Source organism: Macrobrachium nipponense, chromosome 5 (genome assembly GCF_015104395.2).
Source record: "Macrobrachium nipponense isolate FS-2020 chromosome 5, ASM1510439v2, whole genome shotgun sequence".
In the NCBI taxonomy this organism is placed as follows: Eukaryota; Metazoa; Arthropoda; class Malacostraca; order Decapoda; family Palaemonidae; genus Macrobrachium; species Macrobrachium nipponense.
Genome location: NC_061107.1, coordinates 81,487,425 through 81,504,716, shown reverse-complemented (window position 1 = coordinate 81,504,716; position 17,292 = coordinate 81,487,425).

The following is a 17,292-nucleotide window of genomic DNA, read 5'->3' as shown; positions in this document are numbered from 1 at the left end:
TCCCCGCGCAAGGGGTGGAGCTCTCATACCGCATCACGTCCGCTGAAAAGGACGGCTCGCGTTCGGGACGCTTCACGTCCAAGTTGTTCTCCGGAACTTTGCTCGTCGCCTGATAGTGAGTTTGCTGCTTTTCCTCCGCAGAAGAAGCGTAAGGATTCGTCGGAGGCGGAGTCTTCCCTAGATGTTTCTTTCGAGCGCCGCAGTCGCTCTAAAGTGCGTGAAGCGGCGGTTCCTGGGAGTAGCAAGAAGGCGTCCCCTCGCCGCTCTCCTGCTCACAGGATCAGCCCCTCCCCAGAAAAGGAGGCTTCACCTACAAGCAAGATTCTTCAGTCTCTTCAGCAGCAACTTCGAGATGTTTTTCCTTCGAGAAAGACTGCTCCACGTCGCCGTAAGGATGACAACCTTCCCGTGAAGAGGTCGAGGCGTTCTCCCCTCTCCCCTCTCCTCGCTCGTCTCTCTCTCCGTTTGAGTCCTCCCTCTAGAGTTAGTCCTGCTCCCCAGCAACTTTCTAGAGGAGGCGAGAAATTCGTTTCTCGCTCTCGTGAAGCGGTTGTTTCCGCTGATACGAAACTTGTGGATAAGAAGCGAGTTTCTTTAGATGCAGAACGCGCTTCTGCGAAAGTCAAACGCTCTTTAGTGGACGCCGAACGTGACTCGGTGCAAGTTTCGCGAGCGCCAGTGGACGCTCAGCGAGTGTTAGTGGACGCTCGGCACGCACCAGTGGTGGGACGCTCGGCGCGCACCAGTGGACGCTCGGCGCGCATCAGTGGACGCTCGGCGAGCATCAGTGGACGCTCGGCGCGCACCTGTGGACACCCAGCGCGCACAAGTGGACGCCAGGTGTACACCTGTGGAGTTTGAGCGCGCTTCTGTCGGCGCCAGTAGATTGGCTTCGGACGCAAAACGCGCGCATTACGGACGTCCAGTTTTCCTTTTTCCACCTCCGCAAGCTCAAGCGGAGGCGGGAACTCTTCCTGTTCGCCGTTCTTCTCTTTTGAGAAAGCTCGGGACTCTTCTTTACTTCCTCCGACTTCTCCATGTCTGAAGAGGAAGTTAGTGACGCTTTCGTCGAAGTGGACGAAGAACAGCAGTTGGCTCCAGTTTCGACGGACTACAAGGTTTTGACTCGTTTACTTCAGTCAGTCTTTGCAGACACCTTCCAACCTGAAGCTCCACGTATCCTCCTCTCAGTTTTCGTCTTCCAAAGCTGCTAAGATCTCGGGCTTTGTGAGGATGAGGAAGTCGCTTTCCACGAAACAAGCTTTTAGGAAGGTCCATGATTGGATGGAAAAGAGGAAAGCTTCAGGCAAGACTTCTTTCGCTTTACCACCTTCAAGACTTGGTGGCAAAGCTGGTATGTGGTATGAGACGGGAGAGAACGTCGGAGTTAAGCTTCCAGCCTCAGCTCAAGGAGACTTTGGTAGCATTGTAGACGCCACCAGAAGATCTTTTTTGTCTTCCTCGAAGGTCTCGTGGACACATAGCGAGTTAGACTTTCACCTTAAAGGCCTCTTCAGGACACTAGAGGTTTTTAATTTTCTTGACTGGTGCCTGGGGGTATTGGATGCCAGGTCCAGGAGTTCTGATTCCATCACTCTGGGGGAGCTGTCCAGTGTATTGTCTTGCATGGACAAGGCCGTCAGGGATGGTTCTGAGGAATTAGCTGCTCATTTCAGCACGGGACTGCTTAAGAAAGAGCACTTTTTTGCAATTTCACTGCAAAGTCGGTCTCACCAGCGCAAAAAGCGGATCTTCTTTTCGCGCCTTTCTCAGAACATCTCTTCCCCCAGTCTATGGTTAAGGCATAGCGGCCAGTCTCCAGGAGAAAGCAACTCAAGACCTTCTGGCTCAGTCTTCTAGGAAGCCTGCTTCTTCTTCGGCTTCTGGGTCCTCTGCTTTGAAGAAGTCGAAGCCCTTTCGACCCGCTTCTTTCCTCGAAGCCAGCCCCTCGCAGGAAGAGGCCTCTTTTCAGAGCAGACTCCCGCTCCTTCCAAGAGCAAGAAGTGAGAGGGAAGTCCTTCAGACACCGGTAGGAGCCAGACTTCTACATTTCGCGGAAGCTTGGGAAGAGAGAGGTGCCGACGCTTGGTCTCTGGACATCGTCAAGAAGGGGTACAGAATTCCTTTCCTGTCGTTACCACCCGCTGTCTTCGACACCAAAGATTTGTCTCCGTCGTATCAGGGAGAAAAACAGAAAGTGCTTCACGATCTATTAGATCAAATGATCGAGAAGCAGGCAGTGGAACAAGTCTTCGACCGGAGTTCTCCGGGGTTCTACAACCGTCTGTTCCTAGTGCCGAAGCAGTCAGGGGGGTGGCGCCCCGTTCTGGATGTCAGCAGTCTGAATCGCTTCGTTACCAAGCAGAAGTTCAAGATGGAGGGACACCTCAATCCGTGCTTGCAGCTTTAAGACCGGGGGATTGGATGGTCTCGTTAGACCTTCAGGCGCATACTTTCACGTCCCCATCCATCCCCGTTCAAGGAAATACCTGCGGTTTGTCCTGAAAGGGAAGATTTTCCAATTCAGGGCACTCTGCTTCGGTCTCAGCACGGCGCCGATGGTGTTCACCGTTCTGATGAAGAACGTTGCGAGGGTGGCTCCATCTTGCGGATATAAGGATCTCTCTCTACCTAGACGACTGCTTATTCGAGCCTCATCGCCAGACAGGTGTCTGAAGGACCTGCACACGACTCTGTCGTTAGCGAAGTCCCTGGGACTTCTGGTGAATCTCGAGAAGTCGCATCTGACTCCTTCTCAATCCTTAGTCTATCTGGGGATTCAGATGGACTCAGTGGCTTTTCGGGCTTTTCCGTCCAGGGGCGACAACTCCAATGCCTGGACAAAGTGTCGGCCTTTCTGGGGAAGGAAACATGCTCGGTGAGGGAATGGATGAGTCTGCTGGGGACCATTTCCTCACTGGAGAAGTTTGTTTCTCTGGGAAGGTTGCACCTCCGACCACTTCAGTTCTTCCTCTCAAGCAATTGGTCTCGCAAACAGGATCTAGAAGAGGTCTTGTTTTTGACGGAAGAAGTGAAAAAGCACCTCAATTGGTGGTTGGATCCAAAGAAGCTTGCGGAAGGTCTTTCGCTCAACGCTTCGGAACCCCCGACCTAGTGTTGTTCTCCGACGCGTCCTCCACCGGTTGGGGAGCAACACTGGGAGGGAGAGAAGTGTCAGGCACCTGGAGAGGGGAACAGGTGTCCTGGCACATCAAGCTAAAAGAACTCTCAGCGGTTTACCTCGCTCTGAGGTTCTTCGAGGAGGAAGTCTCCAGCAAAGTGGTGCAGATAAACTCGGACAACACCACAGCCTTGGCATACCTCAGGAAACAGGGGGGAACTCACTCTCATTCTCTGTTCGTCATCGCGAGGAATATCCTGATGTGGGCGAAGGCGCAAAACGTCACGATCCTGACAAGGTTTGTGTCAGGCGTGGAAAACGTGCGAGCGGACCTTCTCAGTCGGCAAGGACAGCTTCTGCCGACGGAATGGACCCTTCATCAGGAAGTATGCCAGGCGCTTTGGAAGCTGTGGGGACGTCCTCACGTGGACGTTTTTTCGCAACTTCCCGAACGAAGAGACTTCCGCTGTATTTGCTCCCCAGTTCTGGACCCGGGAGCAGTGGCAGTAGACGCCCTACTGTGGAATTGGTCGGGACTAGACGTTTACGCTTTCCCCCATTCAAAATACTCGGGGAAGTAATGAGGAAGTTCGCTGCATCAGAAGGAGCGAGAATGACCCTCATCGCCCCCTTCTGGCCAGCGGCCGACTGGTTCACGGAGGTGATGTCCTTCCTAATAGACTTTCCGAGGACTCTGCCCCTAAGGAAAGATCTACTCAGACAGCCCCACTTCGAGAGGTACCACAAAAACCTCCCCGCTCTGAGTCTGACTGCGTTCAGACTATCAAGAAGTTGGCCAGAGCGAGGGGTTTTTCAAGACCTGTGGCAACGGCGATTGCCAACGCAAGGAGGCCCTCCTCAGTCGCAGTTTACCAATCAAAGTGGGCTGTCTTTAGAAGTTGGTGCAGAAGGAAGGGCATTTCCTCCACCTCAACCTCTGTGAGCCAGATAGCAGATTTCCTTCTTCACCTTAGGAAAGAAGCGAAACTAGCCGTTCCCACGATTAAAGGCTACAGAAGCGTGCTTTTCTGTGGTCTTCAGACATAGAGGACTCGACTTAGCGAATGATAAAGACATTCATGATCTCATTAGATCATTTGAGACCGTGAAAGTTCTCCAGCCTAAGGTACCATCGTGGAACTTAGACGTGGTACTGAAGTTCTCATGTCGAGTCAATTTGAACCGCTCCATTTAGCCTCGCTTAGGAATCTTACCCCCCCCCCTAAGAAGACTATTTTCCTAACCGCTCTGGCGACGGCGAAGAGGGTTAGCGAAATTCAAGTCATAAGCAAGCATATTGGGTTCAAGGATCATAGTGCTGTTTGTTCCTTAAGTCCTACGTTCTTGGCAAAGAACGAGAACCCTTCCAACCCTTGGCCGAGAACGTTCGAGATCAAGGGGTTTGTCGGAGCTAGTGGGACCTGAAGCTGAGAGAGTCCTGTGTCCTGTCAGGGCTCTCAAGTTTTATTTGCAGAGAACCAGAGCATGCAGAGGTTCTTCGGAGAAACTTGTGGTGCTCTGTGAAAAAACCAGATCTTCCGATGTCGAAAAATGCACTGGCGTTATTCTTAAGAAGTACTGTTAAGGAAGCCCATGAAAAGTGTGGTGAAAGTGACATGGAACTTCTGAAAGTGAAAGCCCACGAGTTGAGGGCTATTGCTACTTCGGTGGCGTTTCACAAAATATGGCAATCAAAGACATTTTGAGCGCCACTTATTGGCGAAGCAATTCGGTGTTCGCTTCACACTACCTGCGGGAGGTGAAAGCAACATACGAAAATTGTTACTCGCTAGGACCATACGTCGCTGCAGACACTGTTTTGGGGGCAGGACGGTAGCGCTCATCCTATCCTTTAATGGTTTAGGTGAGTTTTAACTTGTTGTTATGGTTGTGGGGTTGACCGCCTGCGGCGGATCTCCCTTCCATTAGCTTAGTCTATGTGGGATACTTTTGGTAGGCTACGCCAGGTGGTTGGTTTTTACTTCGTTGCCCTCATTTGTATGGTCTATGGTCTAGTCACGTCGTGGTCTCGCCCCTGTTGACAGATCATCTGGAGTGCACCAGCTATATAGGTCTCTACCTCGCTGGCAACTCTAGTAGCACAAAGCAGACTTACGCGGCAGTAACCACGAAGTCAGCTATGCTAACAGGTAAGGAATCAAGATATCAATTATCTGCATATATATGTTTCTAAAATCTTATATTCTGTCTACTCCCACCACCAAAGGTGGGATTCAGCTATATATATATCGACAGGTAAGTTTCATGAACAAAATGATATTGTAATGATACAATTAAGTTTGTTCATACTTACCTGGCAGATATATATAATCAAGTACCCACCCACCTCCCTCAGGAGACAGTGGAAATAAAAAATTATGAATAGAAAATGGGAATGATTCCTGATACCCGCCTCCCAGCGGCGGGAATGGGTACTAACCACCTGACTCCCACTGCGTGTGTCGTAAGTGTTTAAATTTCTGTCGGATTCGGAAAAATACAGCTATATATATATCTGCCAGGTAAGTATGAACAAAACTTAATTGTATCATTACAATATCATATTTATGGGAGGAAGAGAGGGCCAAAACATAGAAAACTATGTCAATGTTGCTAGCTGCAGCCACTTGTAGCCTTTTACCTTATATCTATTTATAACTTATTCTTCCATCTTGCTCTCTGAACTCTTGTTACTTCTTGGTGCACTCTAGGGAATTTTTCCAGTTTCATCTTTAGATCTTTGCACATGTCATTTTCTGGGTCTCCTTATATGTCCAACCACTCCAGCACCTGCATTTCAGTAAACTTGGACTAGTGAATAGCAAGTGCCTAGGACTTGGGTCAGTAGCCTAAGTTTTATTAGTTCATTATTCTATTCAGCTAACGTTTGATGTAGATGACCCAATAACAAAACTAGAAGTTTATTGCTGTAATTTGGCACTAAAATCGCAATACACGTAATTGTGATTGTAGATTTTTTAAGCCCATATAATTGTCTCTTGTCAGCTTCAGTCTTATGCATCCCTTGACACTTAAGTTAGTACAAGTCCACTTGCCAGTCAGCTTTTGTTTATCAAAATGTATTCTTCCATCTTGTAATAAGTTTTGATATTTAACTCTCTTAGGCTTTACGGTTAAGCTCTCAGAATGCTGGTTGCACATTGATGCAAGTACATTCCTACAGTATTGGTGAATTTGTTTGAGTGGAATTTAATGGAAAGATGTTTGTTCCGATACGTAATACAAAACCATCGGTCCTTTAACAATAGAAGTAGCTAGTTGCAGCTGGAACGGTCGTAAGCTTCGAACAAGGGGAGAACGTAGTTAACTGCTTGTCCGATCGTCGCGCGGCAAATCACTTTTGCTTCGGCCCGTGTGAGGATAGGACGTGCTCGTCATCGCTCTGCCCGCTTTGTCGTTTGCTTTGAGTATCAGCCCTCTTTTTCCTAGTGTGTTTGAGAGTGTATGCTTGTAAGTACTTTACATTTCTTTTTTCATATTTACAATGAGTGAACAAGAAATGGAGATTTCGCCGCGCCCCCCAGTCGCCCCGTAAGAGTGTGTCCCCGGGCTGGAGGGGCGTAAATGCGGCGGATTCAGATCATTTGTGGATGTGGATCCACACGAGGTTTGACTCGGTGTCGGGGGCGAGAATGCTCCTGCACCGAGCCATGTGTAACATGTATGAATTGGTCCGAGGCGCAGTGGGTGCTGTACGAGGGCAGGAAGAGACTTAGGCCGCCAAAGAAGTCATCGGAAAGTCCAGTGACTCCTTTGGTAACGGACACTTCGTCTTCTTTCCTGCCCCCCGGCCAGCCCCCACGTTTCGCGCCTTCCCCTGCGGGGGGGGGGGGGGGGGGGGGGGGGGGGGGGGGGGGGGGGGGGGGGGGGGGCGGGGGGGGGGGCGGGGGGGGGGGGGGGGTAGCGGAGTCCTTCTCCTCTCTCGATCCGTCGAGTGTGTGGAGGAGGGCGACCCGCTCCCGGACGTCCAGTTAGTACTCGGGTCTTCCGTCCGCTCTGGGTGGGGTTCTTCTCCCCCCAGGCGTGAGGAAACCCCTCTGACTAACCCGACTGTTGCTTCCGCAGGTGTGCCATCAGCGAAGGACGACCTGGGACAGGTGTGGGAGTCGCTGGGACTGCAGGGAGTGCCTAGTATACAGGGGTTGATTCAGCGGTTGGCGGGGTCGGCAGTGGTCACTCATGGTACGGTAACCACTACCACCACCACAATATCTACACCAGCTTATGATATGCCACCGCACTTGGTGTATACACCACATGTAATGTCGGTTGACACCCACGGCTGCAATAAACAAAAAACCGATTGCTGCCGTACCAAAGAGGACGGTGCCACCGCCACCTGGGTTCTTTGTGTTGCCGACCGGCCGACTTCCGCTGCCCCAAGATACCCTGGACCTGCCGCCAGTGCCGAGAATGACGGTAGCTGCGACAGGACGCCTGGGCTCTCCTGTGGTACCTGCCGTGCCTGCCGTACCTGTTGCTGTCCCTGCTGCTCATTCCCTTTCAGATAACGTGCATGCTGTTCCTGCTGTTCCTGCTGTTCCTGGACCTGTTCCTGTTGTTCCTGCTGTTGGTGGTGCTGTCACAGTCTCAGGTCTTTCCGGACAGGTGCAGTCGGGCCCTGTTGCTTCGGCAACTGCCCCGGCTCCCTCCTGGATGGAAGACCTGACGTCTGTCCTGCGGAGCCTGGCGAAGAAGAAGAGGAAGATGTCGTCGTCGTCTTCGTCGTCTTCTTCGTCGTCTGCTGCCTCCTCCTCCCCACTTCGACTTCTAAGGCTAAACAGCCGAAGAAGAAGAAGGCTGCCTCCTCCCCCCTAAGAAGACTCCTTCGGGATCTTCTAAGGGCCCGGCTCGCACAGGCGAGTTGGGGAGCTCTTCTGCTGGTCCTCCTGTTCCTTCGGGAAACGGGGCCCGTCTCTTCCTCTGCAAAGAAGAAGACGACGGGGACCAGAGGGTGCTACGTCCTCACCTGGTGTTAGCGGTTTTGCTGCTAAACCAGGTTCCGTCTCCGGCCGCTTCTCGTTCGCGAGAAGTACCGAGTGGACGCTCTTCCACGGGAGACCGTCCAGCCAAAGTCTTGACGTCCGAGCTCGCTCGCCGTCAAGACAGCGGCGCGGAGCAGAAGACTGGCGAGAGTCGTGCGCACGACTCTCGCCAGGCCAGTGGACGCTCTCGCAGCGATCAACTGGCTGCTCGGGTGACGTGACGGTCGCTGACCAGCCACGGGTTGAGGCGAGGAAGGGGTCCCCGCGGCCGTCGGTACCAGCCACGGCTGGTACCAGCGGCTCGACGCGCGAGAGGGACGCTGGCCGGGTCTCGCCGCGACAGAGAGCCTAGCAGGCACCTGACCGCCGCTCCCATAGGGAACGGGCGGAGACGGTGACCAGCAAACAGCTCGCCTGACGCTAGAGATCGGTCTCGACGTTCTCAGCCGAGCCTATTGCCCCAGGCGAGCGGCAAGGCTAGGCCTGCTGCTCGATCGCCACCGCGGGGGGTGGGTTGACGATCAGCAGCAGCCCTCCACGACGCGGTCTGCCAGCGAGAGCGAGGGGGGAGCGTCAGGTCTGCCTCTCCCGTACCTTCACCCCTCCTCGGGCTATTACCGGGAGGAGCGAGGTACCGAGGAGTGATCACGAGAGTGCGCCGCTCGTGACCCCGCTATGACGCCGTATGGCTCAGGCACGGTTTTAGGACCGACCAGAACATACGCGGCAACAAGTAGTTGGAGGCGACCGTCAGGGGTCTGCCGCTGTTCCTCCTTCTGAAGGAGGAGTATCGCGGGACCTGTTCTTGCTGGAGGGACTGGACGGTCCTACTCCACAAGACGCAGTAACTCCCGAGATACAGAGGAACTTTGCAGAGGTCATTAAGCTGATTCGTCAGCATAATGACCTTGCGGAAGGATCGCCGCTACCACCAGCAGAAGCCCGCGTCCCGGCTCGAATAATTTTGGGGTCCCAAGAGGGAACCCAAAATGATGGTGGGGTTACCGCGATCAGAGCTTGCAGACTCAGTCCTGGATCAAGTGGAGAATCTCGTCTCAGGACGGGAGGATTCGCTGAAATCCGGACGGTTTCTAAGCTGCTTCCTCCCCCTCTACAGCGTCAGAGGCGATTCTACGTGCCTTCGGAAGATCCGATACTGCCTAAACAGGTTAACCCGGAGTTAGCGAGGCTGACTCCAGGTGTGTCCCTACAGCAGCTCCTGTCGGAGAACCTATGGTTCTCGCAGCAGGAGGCACTTGCCCTGGAATCTACCGCTATGGCAGCGTTCCAGGCAGTCTCTTGGTTGGATTTGTGGTCCCTCACAATATCCAAAGTAGCGGCCGGCTCCGGGAGTTCTGCTCTCGAAGAAGACGCTTTTTTCAGGAGGACTGTGCCAGTCTGGAGGAAGAGCGATCTCTTACCTCGCCCATCAGAACTGCTAACCTGTGGGCCAACTTGGTTCTTCGACGTAGGGACGCAGTCCTTACCCGAGTGACCAAGGGGGGGGGCCGGGCGTGAGGCGGCACTCGGGCTTCGAAATGGACCCATTAGGAGTTTTCCCCCCAGCTCTCTTTTCCCGGAGAGATGGTGGACGCTGCGGTGGAAAAGGGCGGCGCACTGACGACAGTGACCGCTTAGTTCACCAGGCAGTCTCGAAGGTTACTGGGCAATCTCGAGCGACTGCGGCCAAGCCAAAGAGCTTGGCTAGCGCTTCCACGGCGGCGAAGACGGTTGCACCGTCCAAGCCCCGTGCGAAGACGGTTGCACCGTCCAAGCCCCGTGCGGAAGACTCCTGCTGTTTTCGACTTCTGCTAGAGGAGGCCGTAATCAGCCCTCCTCCCAACCCTCCTTTACCCGAGGAGGTGGTGGTTGGAAAGAAGTCGAAACGAGGAGGGAAACGCTAGGGACGGCGTTCCCCTCACCTGCTGCCGGAAGTGGGGGGGTGCCTGGCGAGCCATTGGGCGACTTGGCAGCGCTACGGCGCCGAGAACTGGATAGTAGACGTCCTTCGGGAGGGATATCTACTACCCTTCGAGTCTCGGCCCCCCCCATATCTCCAAACCGGTCCATCTACAGACCTATGTCCGGGGATCAGCAAAGGACAACGCTCTTCGACAGGAGATCAAGACCATGCTGGCGAAACGAGCTGTAGAAATCGTGGAGGACCAGTCACCGGGCTTTTACAGCCGCCCCCCTCTTCCTAGTGGAGAAGGCATCGGGGCTGGCGTCCGGTGATAGACCTCTCTCCCCTGAATCGCTTCGTTCAACCAAACGACGCGGTTCAAGATGGAGTTCGGCACGCTCGGTGCTCGACTCGATCAGGGGGAACGATTTCATGCTTTCAGTGGACTTGAAGGACGCGTATTTTCAAATACCCATCCATCAGTCCTCCAGAAAGTACCTCCGCTTCATCTTCGACGGGACGGTGTACCAATTCAGGGCACTTTGTTTCGGTCTATCAACCGCCCCCACAGGTGTTCACGCGAGTGTTCACTCTGGTGTCAGCTTGGGCCCATTCGCACGGGATACGTCTTCTGAGGTATCTCGACGATTGGCTAGTCCCTGGCGAGCTCCGCTCGCAGTTGCTACAGGACAGAGATCGACTCCTCAAGTTTGTCGCGATCTGGGATCGTGATAAACTACGAGAAGTCCGATCTCGAACCCAAGCAGAAGATGAAGTACCTGGGTATGCTGATAGACACGGTAGCAGGGCAGGTCTTTCCCGCAGACTTGCGTATCAGCAAATTCAGGGAGGCAGCCGGCCGGTTCCTGTCTCTGCAGGAACAGGCAGCACAGCAATGGCAAGTCGTGATCGGCCATCTGTCGTCACTCGAGAAGTTAGTCCCTCACGGGCGTCTTCACCTGCGGTCTCTCCAGTGAGGCTAAGGGAGAGTTGGTCTCAGGCCAAGGATCCTCCTTACTTTCCCGTGGCTCTCACGGACAAGGTGAGGCAGGACCTAGCCTGGTGGCTCGACGACAAGAACCTCTTAAGAGGAGTGCCCATACGCACTCCCCCCCCGGAGATGCTTCTGTTCTCAGACGCATCGACCGAGGGATGGGGCGCACACTGGACGGAGTTGCTGACTGCACCGGTGTGTGGGACCATCACGAAAAGCACCTTCACATCAATGTACTGGAACTCAAGGCGGCGTTCAACGCTCTCCGAGAATTTCAGGACGCTTGGTGGGACACTCAGTGGTGTTGATGTGCGACAACACCACAGTAGTGGCATATGTCAACAAGCAGGGGGGGCTAGTGTCTCTTCCGCTCCATCAGTTGACGGTGCAGGTGCACGAGTGGGCCACGGCTCACTCGATAGAGCTGTCAGCACGCTACATTCCAGGCAAGAGGAATGTAGTAGCGGACAAGCTCAGCCGTCGGGATCAGGTGATAGGGACCGAATGGTCTCTACACCAGGACGTGGCGGAAAGGCTCTTCAACCTGTGGGGGCGACCGGTCGTAGACCTGTTCGCCACCCGGCACAACAGAAAACTTCAGGTTTTCTTTTCAGCCGTGCCGGACCCATGGGCAGCTGCAGAGGACGCTCTCCCACCACCCCTGGTGGGACAACCTCTTCGCCTACGCCTTTCCTCCCTTCTGTCTGATTCGGAAAGTGATCAGTCGAGCGCTGGTCACTCCCAATCTCAGAATGATCCTGGTGGCTCGCCGTTTGGTATCCGGACCTGCTGGCTCTTCTTGCGGACGCACCGAGAGAGCTACCCAATTGGCACAACCTTCTAGCCCAGCCACACGTAGAACGGTACCACCAAGCAGTCCAGTCCCTTCAACTTCACGGCTGGCTGTTATCCACCATCTCTTGCGAACGAGAGGCTTTTCTCGTAGCGCAGCAACAGAGATGGCTGGACACGTCCGACAGTCCTCTGCAGCTGTGTACCAGGGGAAGTGGGCCGTCTTCTGTGGTTGGTGTCGTAGACAGGGTTCTGTCTCCTCTCAGAGCCACTCTTCAGCAGGTAGCGGATTTCCTCGTGTTTCTTCCGCCGAGAGAAGCTCCTCTCAGTACCCACAGTTAAAGGATATAGAGCAGCACTGGCGCTCGTAGCCTAAACTGAGGGGACTGGACATCTCGAACTCGTTCGAGATTTCCTTGCTAATGAGGAGCTTCGAAAGGTCTTGCCCACCCAGGGAACTCAGGCCCCCTGCGTGGGATGTGACTCTCGTCCTTAGGAGTTTGACTCGAAGACCCTTTGAGCCACTCCGAGAGTCGTCAGACAGGGATCTGACCCTCAAGACCCTCTTCTTGCTGGCCCTGGCATCGGCGAAGAGAGTAGGGGAACTACATGGTCTTTCTTATGATGTTAAACACACCAGAGGCTGGGGATCTGTGACGCTCGATTTCGTCCCGAACTTCGTAGCCAAGACTCAGAATCCGTCGATCCCTGACGACAGGTTCGAGTCTTCACGATCCCCTCCCTTCTGGACTTCACCGATAACGATGCGGATGAGATGCTGCTTTGTCCTGTGAGGGCGCTACGGCGCTATCTGAAGAGAATTCGACACCTCAGGCCTGAGTGTCGACGCCTCTTCGTTAGCACTGGGGTTACCAAGAAAGAAGTTTCCAAGAACACGCTTTCTTTCTGGCTGCGTGAGGTGATCAGAAGAGCGTACGAGGCTGATGGTAGCGACGACATCCGTACGCTCCGACCGAGAGCCCACGAAGTCAGAGGTATCGGACCCTCCTTAGCGTTCCGTAAGAACTTCTCCGTGGCGCAGGTCCTGAAGGCAGGTGTCTGGGCCAACCAGACCACCTTCACGTCTTCTCATTCCTTGGGATATTGCCCACAAGTCCTTGGATACTTTTTCCTTGGGACCTGTGGTGGCTGCTCAACAATGTTGTGTAAGCTTACCACCCAGCACCCGAGCAGGCAGAACAGCATCGATTCCTGGTATGACTGGGAGAATGAATGTGCGAATGAGAGAGTGACTGGCTTCTCTTCACCATCTTTCTCTACCTCTACCTGTGGGCAGAGGGATACGGTCGTTACCACGCTGGAAGGGAGTCAGATGCAGGTAAGCTACTCAACCGAGCTCCATCCTATCTCTTTAACTAGAGATAGGAGTGTATATCCACCACTTTCTCCAACAAGGGGGAGGAAGTGGATGCCGACATGAGACAAACCCATTACTTTACATTTGCTCATGTACAGGAAAAGTTCTTACAATGCTGTACGAAGAGATACGCTTTGCCTCTCTCTTAGTACTCGGCCCAGAGGTCTGACCATTGATCCTGCGGTGCACACCCCGATCAATCGGACAGAGGCTTGGATCCCTCCTCGCTCTTACGACCAGGAGGCATTCCAGGGATGGACGAACACCAGTCTGTTCATCAAAAGACTCAGATTCCTCCCACCAAGAAGTGAGTCTTCCTATTGTTAAAGGACCGATGGTTTGTATTATGTATCGGAACAAATGACAATTGTCGAAAATTGCATTTTTCCTAACTATACAAACCTGAGGTCCTTTACATATAGTCCCTCCTCATGCCACCCCTCACTCTGCGTATTTTGCATGGGCCAAAAGCAAAAGTGATTTGTTTACCTCCCAGTGCGCGACGATCGGACAAGCAGTTAACTACCATTCTCTCCCCTTGTTCGAAGCTTACGACCGTTCCAGCTGCCGCTAGCTACTTCCTATTGTTAAAGGACCTCAGGTTTGTATAGTTAGGAAAAATGCAATTTTCGACAAATTGTCATTTTAAAGTTGCTGTTCAGGTTCTGACGCAATTTGTTGAAGTACTGGTTTAACTTTATTTTTTAAATTTTGTTAGCATTTTAATATATTAACCGACTAATATTTGACTGATATTGCATAACCCTTTTAGAATGGAGAGTTTGTTGTTAATATGATTACCTGCTATGCTTTATAGTTACATAATGGGAGTAGAAAAAATATGCAGTCACCTCATTTCAATTGTTTCATCTTATTCTTACCCATTGCAGTACTTATATTACATTAGTTTTGCTTATTTACCCAATCCAGATGGCTGACAAATAGGGACAAGTAAAGCCAATATTATTAGATTTATTAATCAGGAAAATATTTTGAACTGAGCTGCACTGTGAATCATCTGTCCTTCTATGTGATGTTTTGAATGCATTGGTCAATGGGGAAGACATCCAATAACTTATGTATCCCATGCTTGAGGGGAAACAATAAGTGAGGTTGTGTATAAGTTTGGGAGTACGTATAAGAATAGAGAATCCTAAAGATGGGGAGTAAATTTGGGAAGAGGTGGCCAGATGAATGTTACAAAGTTGTAGGGAGGAGGAATGCTCTGTAAACTCAGCTGAACATCATCCAAAATAACATCTACAGAATGGAGAGAGAGAGGCTGATTTGAGATGGAAAGCAAGATGTTAAAGTGGAAAGTTCAAAATCAAGGTTATTATCCTTTATTGTTTGCCATGGGATAAGATGTCTTCAGTCTTGTGCACTTTATGTCTAAATTCCCAGGTGATCCAGGAGTTCACTGATTCATTTTACATGATTTTTTTTCAGCCTTTGCACTTGTCTGTTCCTACTAATTCAGTGTTAACTTCTTGTTTTACAGAATGGGCCTTTGGATACAATGTCCATCAGCAACTTAATTTTTTATTTGTTCATACACGAAACAAAACCTTCGGTCTTAACATTAGGATTTACTAGCGCCAAGCTGGAAAGGAAACCGTAGAATTAAAATTACACTTGTGAGATCCAGGGACTAATGGCATCTATACCAGGTCACAGGGGCATGTATACCCAGAATGCCCACGGCTACCTGTGACCCATCAGTTATTTTCCTACCGCCTTTAAGATAAGACGTGTTACTGTCTATCTCATTTAAAAGCCGGTTTTTTCAGTTTGCCCGTTCTTTATCCATTTCATTTTTATTTTTCATTTCTTTTCTTTCTCCAAGTGTGATCAGTGTGTGGTAAGAGTGTATACGTGGTATGATGGAGAATTTTGCCTCAACATCGGGATCGTCTACCGCTTCGGAGAGGAGACAAAGGAAATGCCCAGGAGTCAGTGGCTTCCCTTGTTCTAGGTTCCTAACCTCGGTGTCGACGGATCCTCATCCAACGTGTAGTAGGTGCAGGGAAAACGTATGTACGATTACTAATCCGTGTTCTGTTTGTCGCGGTTGGTCGGTGGAACAGTGGAAGAAGTTCTATGGGAAAAGCCAATACAAAAGAAAGGGGGTGACGCCATCTTTGGATGACCAAATCTTACCGGCTTCGTTTTGTATCGGTAATAAAACCAGGCTGCTCCATATGTTTCTCCACCTGCTTTTGAATTGTCTCATACCCCTTCGGTTTCTCCTAGCGGTTCTGTATCGGAAACGTCAGGAGGGGCCTTGGGTAATTTTATGAATAATTTGCACTCTCCTTTGTTCCCAGCAAGTAGAGGGGGAGATCCGCCATCTTTGTTCCAGGCTCCTGCTACGCAAGCGCATAGGTTAGGTGGTACGTGGTCAGCGCTAGGCCTCCAGGCGTACCAACCTTGGATGGTCTGCTTGCGCATTATATGACGTCACGGTTCCAGCAGGGTCCGGCAGCGCTGAATGTTCCTCATCCCCCGGGCTTGCAATTTTATGGGTAATTAATGCCGCTGCTTCTCCATCCCCACTCAGTATTTACAGCGATGCAGAACAAGGGAGGAAATTTGGCAGCAAACGTGCGGTTACCAGCAGAAACCCTCAAACCTCAGTCTCTCCCTACGAGAGGGATGACGTCACAACATACGTCACACTCTGAGATGGCAGGCGTGATGACGTCACAGACCGATTCTCGGCCTTTTTCGCTGCACACAGACGCTAATACGCCTTCTGATCCGTCAATGCAAACTGTAATGCAGAAGTTACAGGATATAGAGGAGAGAATGAATAAGAGAGACAAAAAGAAAAAGGTGTGATTCGCCTTCTTCGTCTTCTTCCTCTAGTTCGGCGTCATCGCTAAGTCCGATAACGTCACGACGAGCGCCAGTCAAGCGTTGGAGGAGGTTCGGGAGTTCCTAGCGGATCCTCGGGCCAAGAGGAGAAGAATCAATTCTTCCTCTTCTTCGGACCAAGACTGTCATTTCCAAGTCAGCAAGAAGGTCGGAAAATCAGTGGCGATTAAGCACAAGGTTGCCAGACGAAGCCGTTCACAAGAGTCCGAACAAGCGAGAGAGGTGACGGCCGGCGAGCTAGCGGCCGAGGCGGAGTTGCCAGTTCGGATCGCAAAAACTGCGATACCTCTGGTAAAATCGACGTTGGCGGCGAAAGGTGCAGCAGAGGATGGAATGCAGGTCCCAGTTCGCCCGTAAGGCCGTTCAAAATACGTACGGAGGACGATAAAGCTCCTATTAAAAGTACGAAAAATAGAGAGTTGGCAACCTCGGCGGATACGTTCGTGGAAGGCAGTGTCCGTCTGGATAGAAGGCCGAGGCCGGGCTCGCCGACGCTCGAAAACGATGCCAATTGGCTAATAAAGACGAACTTACCTCTGTCTCAAGAGAGCCTTCATCTTGGAGATCTAGACGAGATTCTCGCTCTAGATCCGTGAGCAGAGAGAGAGTGAGACGTTCTCGTTCCCCTGCTGACTATCTGGGATCGAGCCAACAGCGGCCAGCAAAGATCAAAGAGGCCGCGGGCCGTAGGGGCAGGCGGCCGTGGAATTCCGGGCCGTCTGTCAGAAGATAGAGGCGAGACAACATCTCTCGTGACGGAGGAGTGGTACACTAGAGCCGGAGGAAGGAGAAAACCAAGAGTTTCTGGCCTCGTATGCAGAGGTTATTGATTTGATTCGTCAATTCAATAGCCTTTCGGAAGGAGAAGACAGAAACGCCGGCCAGTATTGGCCTTCCTCCTGGAATTGACATGGCGTTTGGACTAAAGAGGGATACCAAGGTGTCGTATGAATTGCCTTGTTCGAGTCATGCGGAATCGGTCTTGCAACAACGTGAACGCAAGATTGCAGGGAGGGATAATTCCTTAAGATCTAATAGATCATTTAAATTTATTCCCCCTCCAATGATAAAGCAAAGGAAATATATACGACACCGAAGGTCCCTTTGCTGTCTAGACAAATGAACCCTAATGTTGTAAGGTTAAGGCCTGGATTAACCTTGGATCAGGTTAAAATGGAGTGCCCTTCGATGACGTACCAAGAGGCTGCCACGTTAGAAGCA